General features: G+C 38.5%; 1 protein-coding gene and 1 pseudogene across 1 annotated transcript in view; both read right to left on the reverse strand.

The window, feature by feature from the left end:
- The window catches only part of ZSWIM5 (zinc finger SWIM-type containing 5), a 178,835-nt gene that overhangs the window by 106,773 nt on the left and 54,355 nt on the right, over positions 1-17,707 (reverse strand). The window lies entirely within an intron of this gene.
- LOC148778004 (small ribosomal subunit protein uS8 pseudogene) lies at positions 6,201-6,657 on the reverse strand (annotated as a pseudogene).

Raw genomic sequence — 17,707 nt, forward strand, 5'->3', positions numbered from 1 at the left:
TGTGTACATCCATTCAAAGGATATTACTCAGCAATAAGAAGGAAGAAACAAAAGATACATGCAACAATTTAGAGGAATATCAAAGCTGATCGCCGAAGAATTAATGCTTTTGAACTGTGGTGCTGGACAAGACTCTTGAGAGTCCCTTGGACTGCAAGGAGATCCAACCAGTCCATTCTAAAGGAGATCAATCCTGGGTGTTCATTGGAAGGACTGATGCTAAAGCTGAACCTGCAATACTTTGGCCACCTCGTGCGAAGAGTTGACTCACTGGAAAAGACTCTGATGCTGGGAGGGACTGGGGGCAGGAGGAGAAGGGGATGACAGAGAATGAGATGGCTGGATGGATGGCATCACCGACTCGATGGACATGAGTTTGAGTGAACTCCAGGAGTTGGTGATGGACAGGGAGGCCTGGCGTGCTGTGATTCATGGGGTGGCAGAGTAGGACACGACTGAGCAGCTGAACTGAACTGAACTGAAAGGTATTATGCTGAGTAAAAGAAGCCAGTCTAGAAAAGTTACATACTGTATAGTTCCATTCTATGAAATTCTCTAGAAGACAAAATTATAATGATGGAGAACAGCAATGGTTTCCAGGCGACAAAGGTTTGACTATAAAGAGATGACGTGAGGAAGATTTTCAGGGTGATAGAATTGTTCTGTATCCTGATTATGATACTGATTACACAAATCTATACATGTGTATATATCTATATGCTTGCTCCTTGGAAGAAAAGCTGTGACAAACCTAGACAGTGTATTAAAAAGCAGAAACGTTACTTTGCCAACAAAGGTCCGTCTAGTCAAAGCTATGGTTTTTCCAGTAGTCATGTAGAGATGTGAGAGTTGGACTACAGAGCAAACTGAGTGCTGAAGAACTGATGCTTTGAACTGCGGTGTTGGAGAAGACTCTTGAGAGTCCCTTGGACTGCAAGGAGATCAAACCAGTCAATCCTTAAAAAATCAACCCTGAATATTTATTGGAAGGACTGACGCTGAAGCTGAAACTCCAATACATTGACCACCTGATGTGAAGAACTGACTCTTCACATCAGAAAAGACCCTGCTGCTGGGAAAGATTGAAGGCAGGAGAAGGGGACAACAGAAGATGAGATGGTTGGATGGCATCATCAACTCAATGGACATGAGTCTGAGCAAGTTCCAGGAGTTGGTGATGGACAGGGAAGCCTGGCGTGCTGCAGTCCCTGGGGTTGCAAAGAGTTGGACAAAACTGAGTGACTAAAGTGAACTGATACATGTGTTAAAATTCATAGAACTGTACACATCAGAAGAAAAGAATAGTTTTATTTTTTACAGTGTGATTTTTTAGAAAACACTTTTTAAAGTTGAGGGACAAAAGAGAGGAAGAAGAGAAGAGCAACTGAACAACAAAGGAGAAATTTCAACTAAGAGAGCAGAGTAGAGAATATCAGTCAAAGATAGGGTGTAATCTATATCAAATATTAATGATAATCAAGTTAGACAAGGACTGAGAAATGACAACTAGTAATGTAGAGGTCATCAGTGACTCTGATGAGAATACAATCGGAATAGGATGGTCAACACTGGCTGAAATGGGTTTAAGAGAAAATGGGAGGAGGTAAATTAGAGTTAACGAGTACAGAGCATAGGAAAGAAATAGAACAATAACTGACAGAAGTTAGTAGAGTTAAGAGAAGATAATTTTTATAAGAATCAAGAAATAAAAGTATGTTTATGTGCTGATGTGTGTGTGCTCAGTTGCTTCAGTTGTGTCTGACTCTGTGTGACCCCATGGACAGTAGCCCACCAGGCTCCTCTGTCCATGCGATTTTCCCAGCAAGAATACTGGAGTGGGTTGCCATGCCCTACTCCAGGGGATCTTCCTGACCCATGGATAGAACTCCCTTCTTCTATGTCTCCTGCATTGCAGGCAGGTTCTTAATCACTGAGCCACCGGGGAAGTCCTTATAGGCTAATGTGACTATCCAGTAGAGAATGAAAAGTGGATGCAGTCCAAATTATTTTGCATATAGCTCTTTTCCAGCACTTACACTGTAACTAATTGTTTATATACACACACACATTCCATATGGTAAACATAAAGTCTGAAAATATAGGAAAATATACCTTTCATCAAGGACTTCCTGGATCTTTTTTAATTGGAGTATAATTCCCTTGTACTTAGATCTTAAAAACATATATAAGTATAAAATAAAAGTATGTTTCTAGACTTTACAGACAACATACAAACACAGTTGCATATATACACAGTCATGGTGATTATAAGTTCCTTGAGGACAACTATTATATCTTACTCATTTTTTTAGTCCAAGTCCCTATGAACAGAGTCAGTATTCAATTAAAAATATTTGCTGAATGGATTTATAGTACATAATAAGTCAGTCAGACTTTTTTTAAAAAAAGATTCAACTCTATGGGCTACTCTATAATAAATCAACTTATTTTCCTATGAATATCCAACACAGCACAAAATATCTCCCTGATTTTCCTAATCAATCCTGACCCACATGACCTTTGGTTCTATGCCTGCAACCCACATTTTGGTATTAACTCTGAACTTAGCCAAATTCTTCTGAGTTATCACTGCTATAAAATATACTTCTTTTATTATAAATGTTCCATGGTTTCCTTAATGTCCCAATGGGCACAAATGGCAAGTTCTAAATAACAAATGATATCACTTTTAATAAAAAAGGAAAAACATTATCACCTTCAAAAAGGGCTAAATATTATACCTCAAAACTTAAATTTTGAAAGTGTGGAATCCTAATTCAAAGCAAAACTAGAATTCTATGTAGATACCAGTTTAAATGAAATGTCATATTAATTTAAGAAATAATTTTCCGATATAAAACCGCCTCCAGTTACCACAAAGGAGAAAAATGTATATGTATACATACTGCAACTTGCCATGTTCACTAGGAAATGTACAATTATCACCATAAGAGAGGTTTCTGCTTTGCAGAACTCTGCTGTGCATTCAAAAATAGTTCTAAGAAAAGTCTCTAATCTCTCCCATTGTTAGTCAAGTGGTTTATACATGCAGAAAAAAAAATGAAAATCAGCTAGATGCATATACTATGGGAAGGGAAAAACGAGGAAAGAAATCACCTCAACAACTCTTCTTTTCTCCTTTCCAAAAATCCCTTATTATTACCCCCTTTCCTCATTCTTCCCTCCAAAAAGGAAAAAAAAGCCAGGATCCTTGCCAAACCCCACAAAAACCCTTAGGCCTCTCTCAAGCATGCAAATGTAATTTTCTACCCAGACAACACACTCTCTTTTTAATGAACTCAAAAAACAATCTGTGAATGCCCACAGAAGAGAAAAGAGGAAAATTGCAATGAAAGAAAATACAAACAGAGAGATGTGGGGGAGGGTCAAGATGGATATGGCAAGTCCAGAGTTTAAATAGACATAAAAGATAATGAAGGTGAAAGGACTGTAATCAAACAAAATGGTCTGCAGGCTGTCATTTCATACAAATTAGAGTCAGAGAAATATATGAATATTCACTTGAATAAAAATCATTCATTATAGGAGTGGCCCTTCAAGTAAAAGGATCCCTGTCAAGGCCCAATGTGGTTGTCACTCTTTGTTCCATTTTGTAACTAAAAAACAAAAACAAAAATAACTGTGTAGAGACGAAAGAGAAAAAAAAATAATTTTTCATATGCACCCACCTCTGAAACAGTCAAGAGCAGGAGCAAATTTCTTCATGACACAGCCAAATAATATGTCAAAATTAGATATTCAAAGAATGTTAATAAATGACAAGAGACACTTCAGTCAGTCACATGATTCCGATCCCTGCAGATGCACATTATGATTCAGATTTGAACAGCAAACAGAGGAGGCCACAGGGCAGGGTGGGAGGACTTGAAAAACACAATGCAAAAGGTCATCAAAATGAAAACCGTTTTCTTGCCTCAAAATTTGAAGAGAAGTTTTACTGAATAAAAAAAGAAAAAGCTTTAAACCAATTGAGGCTGAAATAATTACAACACTTTATGATCTAACCTCTTAATGATGAATAGAATTCTTCTCCCTGCTTAAGGATCAAATTGGTTGGGCTCTACACTTGTCTGGCACCATGCTGTGCGCTATTTCCTTTAATATATAACCAATCAAAGATGTATTCAGGCTTTTGTGAGACCCAAAGCTTTGCTAACTGCATATCCTAGAGCATCATGAGGTTTTTCTAAAAGGAAGCAGACAAAGCGATATACAGTGATAGCCTCCCTTGGATAGGTGGTATTCAGCAGACCCTTTCTCAAAGGTAGATATTGAAACCTTTCATAATACACCAAATAGACAATTTTCCTTATAATATCTGTCGTACTTGTCTTATAATATTTATACTAATTTTTTTCCTCCCTTCAATTTATATCAACATACTTCAAGGTCACAGATGCTTAGGGGAGTGACAAAAAAAAAAACTCTTCAAAATATGTAACTGTTAAAATACATAACAAAATACATAATTCATTGGAAAAGACCCTGATGCTGGGAAAGACTGAAGGCAGGAGAAGCAGGGGATGACAGAGGATAAGATGGTTGGATAGCATCACCGACTTGATAGACATGAGTTTGAGCAAGCCCCTGGAGTTGGTGATAGACAGGGAGGCCTGGCGTGCTGCAGTCCATGGTGTCGCAAAGAACTGGACGCAACTGAGCAACTGAACTGAACTGAATATTATATTGTATCGATATACCACAATTTATTAATCAGTTGGTGGACACTGAGTTGTTTCCACCTTTCAGCCATTATGAATAATACTGATATATAAACATTTTTGTACAAGTTTCTGGGTGGACATATATTTTCATTTCTCTTGGGTGTATGCTGAGGAGTGGAACTGCTGGTTCATACGGTAATTCTGTTTTCAACTTTTAAGGAACTGCCAAATTGTTTTCTATAGCTGTTTCCAACAATGTACTAGGGTTCCTATTTTTCCAGGTCTTCTCAGCACTTGTTATCATCCATTATTTTGATTATAATCATCATAGTGGTATAAAGTGGTATCTCACTGTGGTTTTGATTTACATTTTGTTAATGGTTGATGATGTTAAACATCTTTTTATGAGCTTATGGTCATTTATATATCTTCTTTATGGTAGCTTTTCTATGATAGCCTAAAATTTATTATATCAATTTGTGCTTTAACATGATTTATGTGGGAAAGTGAACAAAATAGTGTTTTGTAAAGAATGTTATAAACTTGAAACAGATTTATTACAAAGATACATGTCATTTTTCAATATAAACAAATATTTAACTCTATTTTCTGTACTCTCATGTGAGTGCCCTGGATGATGCACTTGTTATAAATAAATGAAAGTAAGACTTAATTTGTATAATACTGTTTTTTATGTTCTTTCATTCTTAAAGTCTTGATTTAATTTGGTTACCTTAATATACTTTGTTAGGAAGGTTTTAAAAGGCTATATGATCAATCTCATATAGATATTGCTGTGTAATATGTGCCAATATGTACAATTACTTTCACCAATAAATCATAAATTTAACAATAGCAGAGTGTTTATGTATACCTTGTATGGTCGTTCCATAAAGATTTAAACTAAATTGTATATTCAGTTGATGACTTTTATCATTAAGCCTAATAAAGTAGTAGTAGCTTTCAGTAAGTTCTTATAGATTATTGTGTTTTTAACAGCTATTGTTCAGTCGCTGAGTCATGTCAGTTTTTCGTATCAGGTGGCCAAAGCATTGGAGCTTCAGATTCAGCATCAGTCCTTCTAATGAATATTCAGGACTGATTTCCTTTAGGACCGCCTGGTTGGATCTCCATGCAGTCCATGGGACTCTCAAGGGTTTTCTCCAATACTACAGTTCAAAAACATCAATTCTTCAGCACTCAGTTTTCCTTATGGTCCAATTCTCACATCCATACATGACTACTGGAAAAACTGTAGCTTTGACTAGATGGACCTGTATTGGCAAAGTAATGTCTCTGCTTTTTAATATGCTGTCTAGGTTGGTCATAGCTTTTCTTCCAAGGAGCAAGCATCTCTTAATTTCATGGCTGCAGTGATTTTGGAACCCAAGAAAATAAAGCTTGTCACTGTTTCCAATGTCACACTATTTGCCATGAAGTGATGGGACCAGATGCCATGATATTAGTTTTTTGAAAGTTGAATTTTAAGCCAGGTTTTTTTCTTTACCCCCTCTGAGGCATTTTATTTGTATGTATTACATCCCTAGAAAAAGAATCCAAGGATTTTCCCTCCTGTATGTTTTCATCTTGCTTCTTCATTGTTCATGATGCCAGCTGAGGTTGTCAGTACAATGAAATCAAACTGATGGGATAGGAGCAGGTTATTCTGCCATTTTTCTAGATCTTTGAGTTGCACATCAAATCTGGGGCTGATCACTCCACATTTATTTAGCCTGCCTGTGAGGTTCACAACAATATTCCCAGCTCTGTGATCATCAATGATTTCAAATTTGCTAATGTAACCACGCTTCATCATCAGTTAGAAACCCGATGATGATTTTGAAGCACGGCCTAATAAGGACCTGGCGTTTGCCTCTCTTTTCAGCATTCTTGATACTCTTGAGAGCATCAGCCAGGACATTCATGTGCACCATTCAGCACAGAAAGATGGCAGAAAGAGCTAAGCTAGCTTTTTCACGCTCCTCTTTCACTTTCATCAAGAGACCCTTCAGTTCCTCTTTGCTTTCTGCCATAAGGGTGGTGTTATCTGCATATGTGAGATTATAGATATTTCTCCCAGCAATCTTGATTCCAGCTTGTGCTTCATCCAGCCTGGCATTTTGCATGATGTACTCTGCACAGAAGTTAAATAAGCAGGGTGACAATATACAGCCTTGACTCCTTTCCCAATTTGGAACCAGTCTGTGGCCATGTCCAGTTCTAACTGTTGCTTCTTGACCTACATACAGATTTCTCATGAGGCAGGTAAGGTGGTCTGGTATTCCCATCTCTTTAAGAATGTTCCAATATACTACTGGAGAAGAGTGGAGAAATAACTCCAGAAAGAATCAAGAGATGGAGCCAAAGCGAAAACAACACCGACTCTTTGTGACCCCATGGACTGTATAGTTCGTGGAATTCTCCAGGCCACTGGAGTGGGTAGCTGTTCCCTTCTCCAGGGGATAGTCCCAAGCCAAGGACTGAACCCAGGTCTCCTGCATTGCAGGCGGATTCTTTACCAGTTGAGACACCAGGGAAGCCCAAGAATACTGGAGTGGGTAGCCTATTGCTTCTCCAGCAGATCTTTCTGACCCAGGAATTAAACTGGCATCTCCTGCATTACAGACAGATTCTTTACCAACTGAGTTACTAGGGTTGCCCAATGTAATATTATTCAGCCTTAAAAAGACAGAATGCTACAACTTGAATGAACCTTGAAAACATTAAGAGAAAGAAACCAGACACAAAAGGTCACATATTGTATTATTCCATTTATATGAAATATCCAGAACAAGCAAATCCACAGAGACAAACAGTAGATTAGAGGGGATGGAGGAAACACATTAATGGGTACCAGGTATTCTTCTAGGGTGATGAAAAAGTAAAGTGGTGTAATTCTCCAAGCCAGGCTTCAGCAATACGTGAACCGTGAACTTCCAGATGTTCAAGCTAGTTTTAGAAAAGGCAGAGGAACCAGAGATCAAATTGCCAACATCCGCTGGATCATGGAGAAAGCAAGAGAGTTCCAGAAAAACATCTACTTCTGCTTTATTGACTATGCCAAAGCCTTTGACTCTGTGGATCACAATAAACTGTGGAAAATTCTGAAAGAGATGGGCATACCAGACCACCTGACCTGCCTCTTGAGAAACCTGTATGCAGGTCAGGAAGCAACAGTTAGAACTGGACATGGGACAACAGACTGGTTTCAAATAGGAAAAAGAGTACGTCAAGGCTATATACTGTCACCCTGCTTATTTAACTCATATGCAGAGTACATCATGAGAAACGCTGGACTGGAGGAAGCACAAGCTGAAATCAAGATTGCCTGGAGAAATATCAATAACCTCAGATATGTAGATAACACCACCCTTATGGCAGAAAGTGAAGAAGAACTAAAGAGCCTCTTAATGAAAGTGGAAGAGGAGAGTGGAAAAAGTTGGCTTAAAGCTCAACATTCAGAAAACTAAGATCATGGCATCCGGTCCATCACTTCATGGCAAATAGATGGGGAAACAGTGGAAACAGTGTCAGACTTTATTTTTCTGGGCTCCAAAATCACTTCAGATGGTGACTGCAGCCATGAAATTTAAAAATGCTTCCTCCTTGGAAGGAAAGTTATGATCAACCTAGACAGCATATTAAAAAGCAGAGACATTACTCTGTCAACAAAGGTCTGTCTAGTCAAGGCTATGGTTTTTCCAGTGGTCATGTATGGATGTGAGAGTTGGACGATAAAGAAAGCTGAGCACTGAAGAATTGATGCTTTTGAACTGTGGTGTTGGAGAAGACTCTTGAGAGTCCCTTGGACTGCAGGGAGATCCAACCAGTCCATCCTAAAGGAGATCAGTCCTGGGTCTTCATTGGCAGGACTGATTTGAAGCTGAAACTCCAATACTTTGGCCACCTGATATGAAGAGCTAACTCATTTGAAAAGACCCTATTGCTGGGAAAGATTGAGGGCAGGAGGAGAAGGCAATGACAGAGGATGAGATGGTTGGATGGCATCACCGACTCAATGGTCATGGGTTTCGGTGGACTCCGAGTTGGCGATGGACAGGGAGGCCTGGAGTGCTGCAGTTCATGGGGTCGCAAAGAGCCAACACAACTGAGCTACTGAACTGAACTAAACAGTATCCATACACTGTGGATGCATCAAATGTCACTCAACTGCACACTTGAAAATGGTTACTTATATTGTATGAATTTCATGCTAATTTTTTAAAAGGGAAAGCATCTATGTTTTAAAAAATTAGGACTTAAAATAGTATATAAACATATGTTATACGTTATGTGAGGAAAAGGAACAAAGTGGAAAGTAAAATAAGATTATTAACTACTGTAATAACTGTGAGATTCAAAGGATAACATTTAAACTGAAAAGCCACAAAGTAAAAGGTTAAGTTAAAAAAAGATGACTGTGGTCATGGTAAAAGGTATAAACATAAAAATAACCACAAGAACAAAAAACAGTCCTTTCCACATACCAAAAAAAATCTTGAAAGAATAACAAGTATATGGGAACAAGCTATCAGGAAATACAATACAGCAGTAATTAAAACAGAAAATAATCATACAACAGTATGGAGATGAAACATTTTAGTTACATCAATAAATGGAAATGGGCTTAACTCATTTGTTGAAACAGAAAGATTTCCAACTGGCTTTTAATAAAATCTAAATCTATGCCATGTACAAGAGAGACATCTAAAACACAGAGAATTAGAAATACTGAGAATAAAAGAATAAGCAAAGACAAAACAGGTAAATAGAAACAATTTTAAAAAAGCAATCCTGGTATCAGACAAAGTAGAATTAGGTGAAAATGATTAAATGAAACAATGAAGGATATTTTATGGTGCTAAAAGCCAAAATTAAAAAGAAGACATAACAGGTCTTTATATCCACCCAGCAAAAAAAAAAGAAAAACCATCTATATAAAGCAGAAATACAAGAAGATAAAAATAAGAAATTGATAGAAACCACTACAAGTAGAAAGCTTTAACAGCACTCTTAGTAAAAGATAGGTGAATTGAACAAAAAACAAGAATGGATATAGAAAAATCTAATAATATAGCCGATATGATCTTATGGAGGTATCAATATAAATAAAACACCACACTCTAATAATAGAGAATATATCTTCTTTTCAAGTGCTCATAACGTGTTCACAAAACATGATCAGAAAACAGCAGCAAATCCCATAAAGTACAGAGCAATATTAAAACAACATGCTCTGATAAAGCAAGAAACAAAGAGTCCCTCTGACCTAAAAATGAAAAAGTCTTCTGTTAAAAAACTCTTGAGTGAAAGAGGAAATAAAAACAGAAATTAGAGGATTTCTGAAAGACAGCAAAACACTACAATAGGATCCATTTAAACCATTGTTCAAATTCATAACATTAAACACTTATATCAATAAGAATAATGAAAATTAATTAGATTATCATATCAAAAAGCTATAAAAAGAACAAATAACAAACACAAAGAATACACATCAAGTAAATAATAAAAATGAAAGAAAAACTGGTAAGGTAGAGAACAGAAATTAGTTATTGAAATTAATAAATTAAAATCAAAGCTCCTTGGGGGAAAAAAACCAACAAATTGAACAAGATAAGAGAAAACTCCGCTTACAAGAGCAAAAAAAAAAAAGGCAAATATTCAGAATAAACTTCAGACATGTACAAAGAAATCCATAAAACACTATGGAAAGAATAAAAGTGCTTGTTCAAAGATATATCTCATTCTTAGGATATCTCAACATCACCAAGATTTTAGCTGTCACCTTGCTTATTTAAGTTCTATGCAGAGTACATCACGAGGAACGCTGGGCTGGAAGAAGCACAAGCTGGAATCAAGATTGCTGGGAGAAATATCAATAACCTCAGATATGCAGATGACACTACCCTTATGGCAGAAAGTGAAGAGGAACTCAAAAGCCTCTTGATGAAAGTGAAAGAGGAGAGTGAAAAGGTTGGCTTGAAGCTCAACATTCAGAAAACAAAGATCATGGCATCTGGTCCCATCACTTAATGGGAAATGGAAAAACAGTGGAAACAGTGTCAGACTTTATTTTTTTGGGGGCTCCAAAATCACTGCAGATGCTGATTGCAGCCATGAAATTAAAAGACGCTTACTCCTTGGAAGGAAAGTTATGACCAACCTTGATAGTATATTAAAAAGCAGAGACATTACTTTGCCAACCAAGGTCCGTCTAGTCAAGGCTATGGCTTTTCCCGTGGTCATGTATGGATGTGAGAGTTGGACTGTGAAGAAAGCTGATCGCCGAAGAATTGATGCTTTTGAACTGTGGTGTTGGAGAAGACTCTTGAGAGTCCCTTGGACTGCAAGGAGATCCAACCAGTCCATTCTAAAGGAGATCAATCCTGGATGTTCATTGGAAGGACTGATGCTAAAGCTGAAACTCCAATACTTTGGCCACCTCATGCGACGAGTTGACTCACTGGAAAAGAGTCTCTGATGCTGGAAGGGATTGGGGGTAGGAGGAGACGGGGACGACAGAGAATGAGATGGCTGGATGGTATCACCGACTCAATGCACATGAGTCTGAGTGAACTCCAGGAGTTGGTGATGGACAGGGAGGCCTGGCGTGCTGTGATTCATGGGGTCGCGGAGAGTCGGACATGACTGAGCGACTGAACTGAACTGAAATAACATAATTTAATGCAACCCAAATAAAAGTACCAAGCTGTTTTTCTCAAGCTGGATAAGTTGATATTAAAGTTCATAGGGGAAAATACACACAAAAGAATAGCTAAAAAAATATTGAAAAAAGAAAGCTTATGAGGAGAAATTACTACCAGATATAAAACTTGCAGTCTTTAAAAGTAAAGCAGTATAGTACCAGCGCACAAGTACACAGAAAGACCAATGGAATAAAACAGCAAGTAAAGAAACTGACTCAATTTGGAAGTATATGATAAAGGTGATACTTCAAATCACAAGGACAAAGATGGACTTTTTAATAAATGGTGTTGGGATGACTGAAAAAAAAAAGATGCCATATACAAGAATAGACTTCAAATAGATCAGGGATCTAAATGTAAAAGAATGAAACTATTTAAGTAGTAGAAGAAAACGTAAGTGGGTTTCTCTACAACTCAGATGTAAGGGAGAAGCCATAACTCAAAACTCAATAAAAGAAAATATTGTTAGATTTGACTACATAAAAATGAAAAAAATTTTGCTTGGCCTCAAACACCATAAAATCAAAAGACAAATGATACATAAAAATCAATTTAACTTTCTCTATTCTTCATTTTTCTCCTAAGGGCCTAGTATATAGAAAGCACTTAATAATGATAAATGAAATGATCATTATCACCCAGCTTTGATTCCTTAGTTCATTATTTTAATTACTCTTTTGTCAATATCCCAAAACCTGTTACTCAACTATCTTTATTTGATAACTACCTGGCAAAACCTTAATCCTAGAACTATTCGTCATCTCCATACCTGATTGACAGACACTGATGAGATACAATTATGCTGACTGCTAAAACTGAAAATGTGGGTTCACCAAATCTATTTGTGCTCACAACACTGTCAGGCATCTTTCTTGTTTAAATTTATTTATTTATTTATGGTTGCACTGGGTCTTCGTTGATGAGAACGGCCTTTCTCTAGTCGCGGAGAGTCCAACATGTTAAAGACTGAATTCAACATCTTTCCCACACTACACTACCCTCAACCATCCAGATACTTTCCCTCCCTTCTCCAGCCCCCTTACAATAGCACCATCATAAGGTCAGAAACCTGGCAGTCATCCTTGTTTCCAACTGCTGCCCTACCAGCAACCCTCCCAACAGCTAATCAATCATCAAATCACGCTCACTACTTGTAGCATGTGTAGAATCCAACCAGTTTTTCATGGGTTCCTTGAGCCTAGATAAATATCATTTTCTAGCAACTTATAGTTTTTCAAAACCCACCTTCCTGCCTCTACTCTTACCCTAATTCTTTCTACAAACTGAAGTTAGCTTTCTAATTCTTAAGACTCTTACAAGGCCATCTTTGATCTGACCTTAGCCAAACTCTTCAACTTTACTAAATTTCTTTCTATCTCAAAAACATCACTCTCTCATCTCTGGGACTTTGCAAACACTATTTTCTCTTTACTGAGATACTTTCCTTACACCTCTTAATCTGATTAACTCTTATAGAAACTTTAGGTCTCAAACACAACATCACTTACTCTAGGCTCTATCTTATTTCCCAGAAGAGTTAAGAGCCTGCTGTCATTTGTTTCCTACCCTATACTGCCCTTCAGTTCAGTTCAGTTCAGTCGCTCAATCGTGTCCGACTCTCCGCAACCCCATGAATCACAGCACACGAGGCCTCCCTGTCCATCACCAACTCCCGGAGTTCACTCAAACTCATGTCCACAGAGTTGGTGATGCCCTTGGCCCCAAGGAATTTACAATGTAATATAAACAAACACATAAAAGAAAGGAGTCTTTTTTTTTCTACACGGGAGACAGAGAGAAGGTGACATCTGAATAATTTTAAAGAACGAGGAGTGTGCTCGCTTCGGCAGCACATATACCAAAGAACAAAGACAGGTCTAGCTGAATGATAAGGATACTACTCCCCCTCTTCCCTTGAAAATACAAACACAGTGAGGGAAAGATGTGAGAGGGTGCTGTCCAAACAAATATATGAACGTGTACATATGCAAGGCATGAGGAAGGTTTGAAGGAGTGAGGTCAGAGACAAGCAATTCTGTATTAATAATGGCATCAACTACAAGAGTGTAACAACAACAAAAAAAAACAGGAGTGTAACAGACAGCATTCAGTCTTTCTCAAAGGTGGGCTGCAGAACATCAGCCTCAGAATCACCAGATATCAGATTTAATCAGTCAGGACTCCTGGAATTGGGGGCCCAGTAATATGCAATTGTGCGTAATAACCTAAGAGATCTTACACACACCAAAATTTAAGAATTATATGTAATAATTTTTTAATAGCGAGAAACTGACCAGCAGCATGAAATAATGGAAGTATTTGTACAACGTAGCAACAAAGAATAACAATAATACCAGACTGAGAATCACCAGGCTGCATATTGTCACCCTGCTTATTTAACTTATATGCAGAGTACCTCATAAGAAACGCTGGGCTGGATGAAGCACAAGCTGGAATCAAGATTTCTGAGAGAAATATCAATAACCTCTGATGTGCAGATGACACCTCCCTTATGGCAGAAAGTGAAGAAGAACTAAAGAGCCTCTTGATGAAAGTGAAAGAGAAGAGTGAAAAAGTTGGCTTTTTCTGCTCAATATTTAGAAAACTAAGATCATGGCATCCGGTCCCATCACTTCACGGCAAATAGATGGGGAAACAGTGAAAACAGTGGCAACAGTGTCAGACTTTATTTTTTGGGGCTCCAAAATCACTGCAGACATGACTGAAGCCATGAAATTAAAAGATGATTCCTCCCTGGAAGAAAAGTTATGACCAACCTAGACAACATATTAAAGAGCAGAGACATTACTTCGCTAAAAAAGTCCATCCAGTCAAAGCTATGGATTTTCCAGTAGTCACGTATGGATGTGAGAGTTGGACTATAAAGAAAGTTGAGTGCCAAAGAATTGATGCTTTTGAACTGTGGTGTTGGAGAAGACTCTTGAGAGTTCATTGGACAGCAAGGAGATCCAACCAGTCCATCCTAAAGGAGATCAGTCCTGAGTGTTCATTGGAAGGACTGATGTTGAAGCTGAAACTCCAATACCCTGGCCACCTGATGCGAAGAACTGACTCATTTGAAAAGACCCTGATGCTGGGAAAGATTGAAGGCAGGAGGAGAAGGGGACGACAGAGGATGAGATGATTGGATAGCATCACTGACTCAATGGACATGAGTTTGGGTAAACTTCGGAAGTTGGTGACAGACAGGGAGGCCTGGCATGCTGCAGTCCATGGGGTCGCAAAGAGTTGGACACGACTGAGTGACTGAACTGAAGTGACAGTCACCAAGATTCCTCTGGGATTAGAAGTAGAAATCAGGGTTTGTTGATTCTAAATAGAAGGTGTATCTTTGAAGCTTTCAGAGAATATAGTGGAAAGAGAAATGCTTGTATTCAGATATTACATGGCAAAGGGTGTGTGCATGCATGCATGTATATAAGCTCAATTGTGTCCAACTCTCTGTGGACTGTAGCCTGTCAGGCTCCGCTATCTATGGAATTTTTCAGGCAAGAATACTGGAGTGGGTTGCCATTTCCTCTTCCAGGGGATTTTCTCGACCCAGGGATTGAACGTGTGTCTCTTGGATCTCCTGGATTGGCAGGCAGATTCTTCACCAACTGTGCCACCTTGGAAGCCTGGGAACGGGTGATATTCTGCTAAATATAGCATATAGTGAATTGGGTTGCCTTAAATTTAAATTAGAGAATAAGAGACTGCATTTTCACTTTGAGTTTTATGAAGCAGATCACACCAGCTGTAATAACATATGTAAAGATTTAGTAGAGTCTGGCTCACCGCAATTAATCAATAAATATGGTTGTTATTATTTTAGAGAAAGAAAGAAACAAAGGTGGTTATAACATTTACAGTCTGAATATTGGAGAGAATGAGCACAACAGGGAAATTAGAAATATCTGAGTTTGTGGAAAATAACTGGCTACACATACACATTGAGTTTGGGGTGGAAGGAAGGCATCCAAACAGAAACGCTATTTGCTAAAGATGCAACTTCCTATCATTTCTGCGGGTTGAAATCATGTCATTCCTCTACCTCATTTTACGTTCCACTTTCCTTTCTGCCCCTACACCCTTTGCAATTATTCTTCCCATCTTTAGTTCTGTAGTACATTTATATTTCTGCTATTACTCTTACTACATAATATTTTATATCATAATTATTTTCTACATATATGTCTTGTCGACTAGATTGCGAGTTCCTTGAGAATAGGAAGAGATTAAAATCAGGTAGATGGTTTTTGTTTTTTCCAAAGGATGTTACTGGTGGTTCAGTTCAGTCGCTCAATCGTGTCCGACTCTTTGCAACCCCATATACTGCAGCATGCCAGGCCTCACTGTCCATCACCAACTCCCGGAGTTTACTCAAACTCATGTCCATTGCGTCAGTGATGCCATCCAACCATCTCATCCTCTGTCGTCCTCTTCTCCTCCTGCCTTCAATCCTTCCCAGCATCAGGGTCTTTTCAAATGAGTCAGTTCTTCGCATCAGGTGGCCAAAGTATTGGATGCTTCAGCATCAGTCCTTTCAATGAATATTCAGGACCAGTTCCCTTTAAGATGGACTGGTTGGATCTCCTTGTTGTCCAATGAACTCTCAAGAGTCTTCTCCAACACCACACTTCAAAAGCATCAATTCTTTGGCACTTAGCTTTCTTTATACTCCAACTCTCACATCCATAAATGACTACTGGAAAAACCATAGATTTGACTGGACAGACCTTTGTTGGCAAAGTAATGTCTCTGTTTTTTAATATGCTGTCTAGGTTGGTCATAAATTTTCTTTCAAGGAGCAAGCACCTTTTAATTTCATGGCTGCAATCACCATCTGCAGGGATTTTGGAGCCCCAAAAATAAAGTCTGTCACTGCTTCCACTGTTTCCCCATCTATTTGCCATGAAGTGATAGGACCAGATGCCATGATCTTAGTTTTATGAATGCTGAGTTTTAAGCCAGCTTTTTCAAACTCCTCTTTCACTTTCATCAAAAGGTTCCTTAGTTCTTCTTCGCTTTCTGTCATAAGGGTGGTGTCAGCTGCATATCTGAGGTTACTGATATTTCTCCATGCGATTTTGATTCCAGCTTGTGTACAGTCTTGACTTACTCCTTTTCTGATGTGGAACCAGTCTGTTGTTCCATGTACAGTTCTAACTGTTGCTTCTTGACCTGCATACAGATTTTTCAGGAGGCAGATCAGGTGGTCTGGTATTATCATCTCTTTCAGAATTTTCCATGGTTTGTTGTGATCCACAGAGTCAAAGGCTTTGGCATAGTCAATAAAACAGATGTTTTTCTGGAACTCTCTTGCTTTTTCAATGATCCAGAGGATGTTGGCAATTTGTTCTCTGGTTCCTCTGCCTTTTCTAAATCCAGATGGAATATATGGAAATTCACTGTTCATGTACTATTGAAGCCTGGCTTGGAGAATTTTGAGCATTACTTTGCTCGCGTGGGAGATGAGTGCAATTTTGCAGTAGTTTGAGCATTCTTTGGCATTGCCTTTCTTTGGGACTGGAATGAAAACTGACCTTTTCCAGTCTTGTGGCCACAGCTGAGTTTTCCAAATTTGGTGGCATATTGAGTGCAGCACTTTCACAGCATCATCTTTTAGGATTTGAAATAGTTCAACTGGAATTCCATCACCTCCACTAGCCTTGTTCATAGTGATGCTTCCTAAGGCCCACTTGACTTCGCATTTCAGGATGTCTGGCTCTAGGTGAGTGATCACACCATTGTGGTTATCTAGGTCATGAAGATCTTTTTTGTATAGTTCTTCTGTGTAATCTTGCCACCTCTTCTTAATATCTTCTGCTTCTGTGAGGTCCATGCCATTTCTGTCCTTTATTATTCCCAACTTTGCATGAAAATTTCTCTTGGTATCTCTAATTTTCTTGACGAGATCGCTAGTCTTTCCCATTCTATTGTTTCCCTCTATTTCTTTGCACTGATCACTGAGGAAAGCTTTCTTATTTCTCCTCGCTATTCTTTGGAACACTGCATTCAAATGGGTATATCTTTCCTTTTCTCCTTTGCCTTTCTCTTCTCTTCTTTTCATAGCTATCTGTAAGGCCTCCTCAGACAACCATTTTGCCTTTTGCATTTTTACTTGTGGTTCAGTTCAGTTCAGTCGCTCAGTCGTGTCCAACTCTTTGCGACCCCATGAATCACAGCACGCCAGGCCTCCCTGTCCATCACCAACTCCTGGAGTTCACTCAAACTCATGTCCATCGAGTTGGTGATGCCATCCAGCCATCTCATTCTCTGTCATCCCCGTCTCCTCCCACTCCCAATCCC

This window comes from Moschus berezovskii, chromosome 4, assembly GCF_049115385.1.
Source record: "Moschus berezovskii isolate FMDL1 chromosome 4, NW_MosBer_1.0, whole genome shotgun sequence".
Lineage (NCBI taxonomy): Eukaryota > Metazoa > Chordata > Mammalia > Artiodactyla > Moschidae > Moschus > Moschus berezovskii.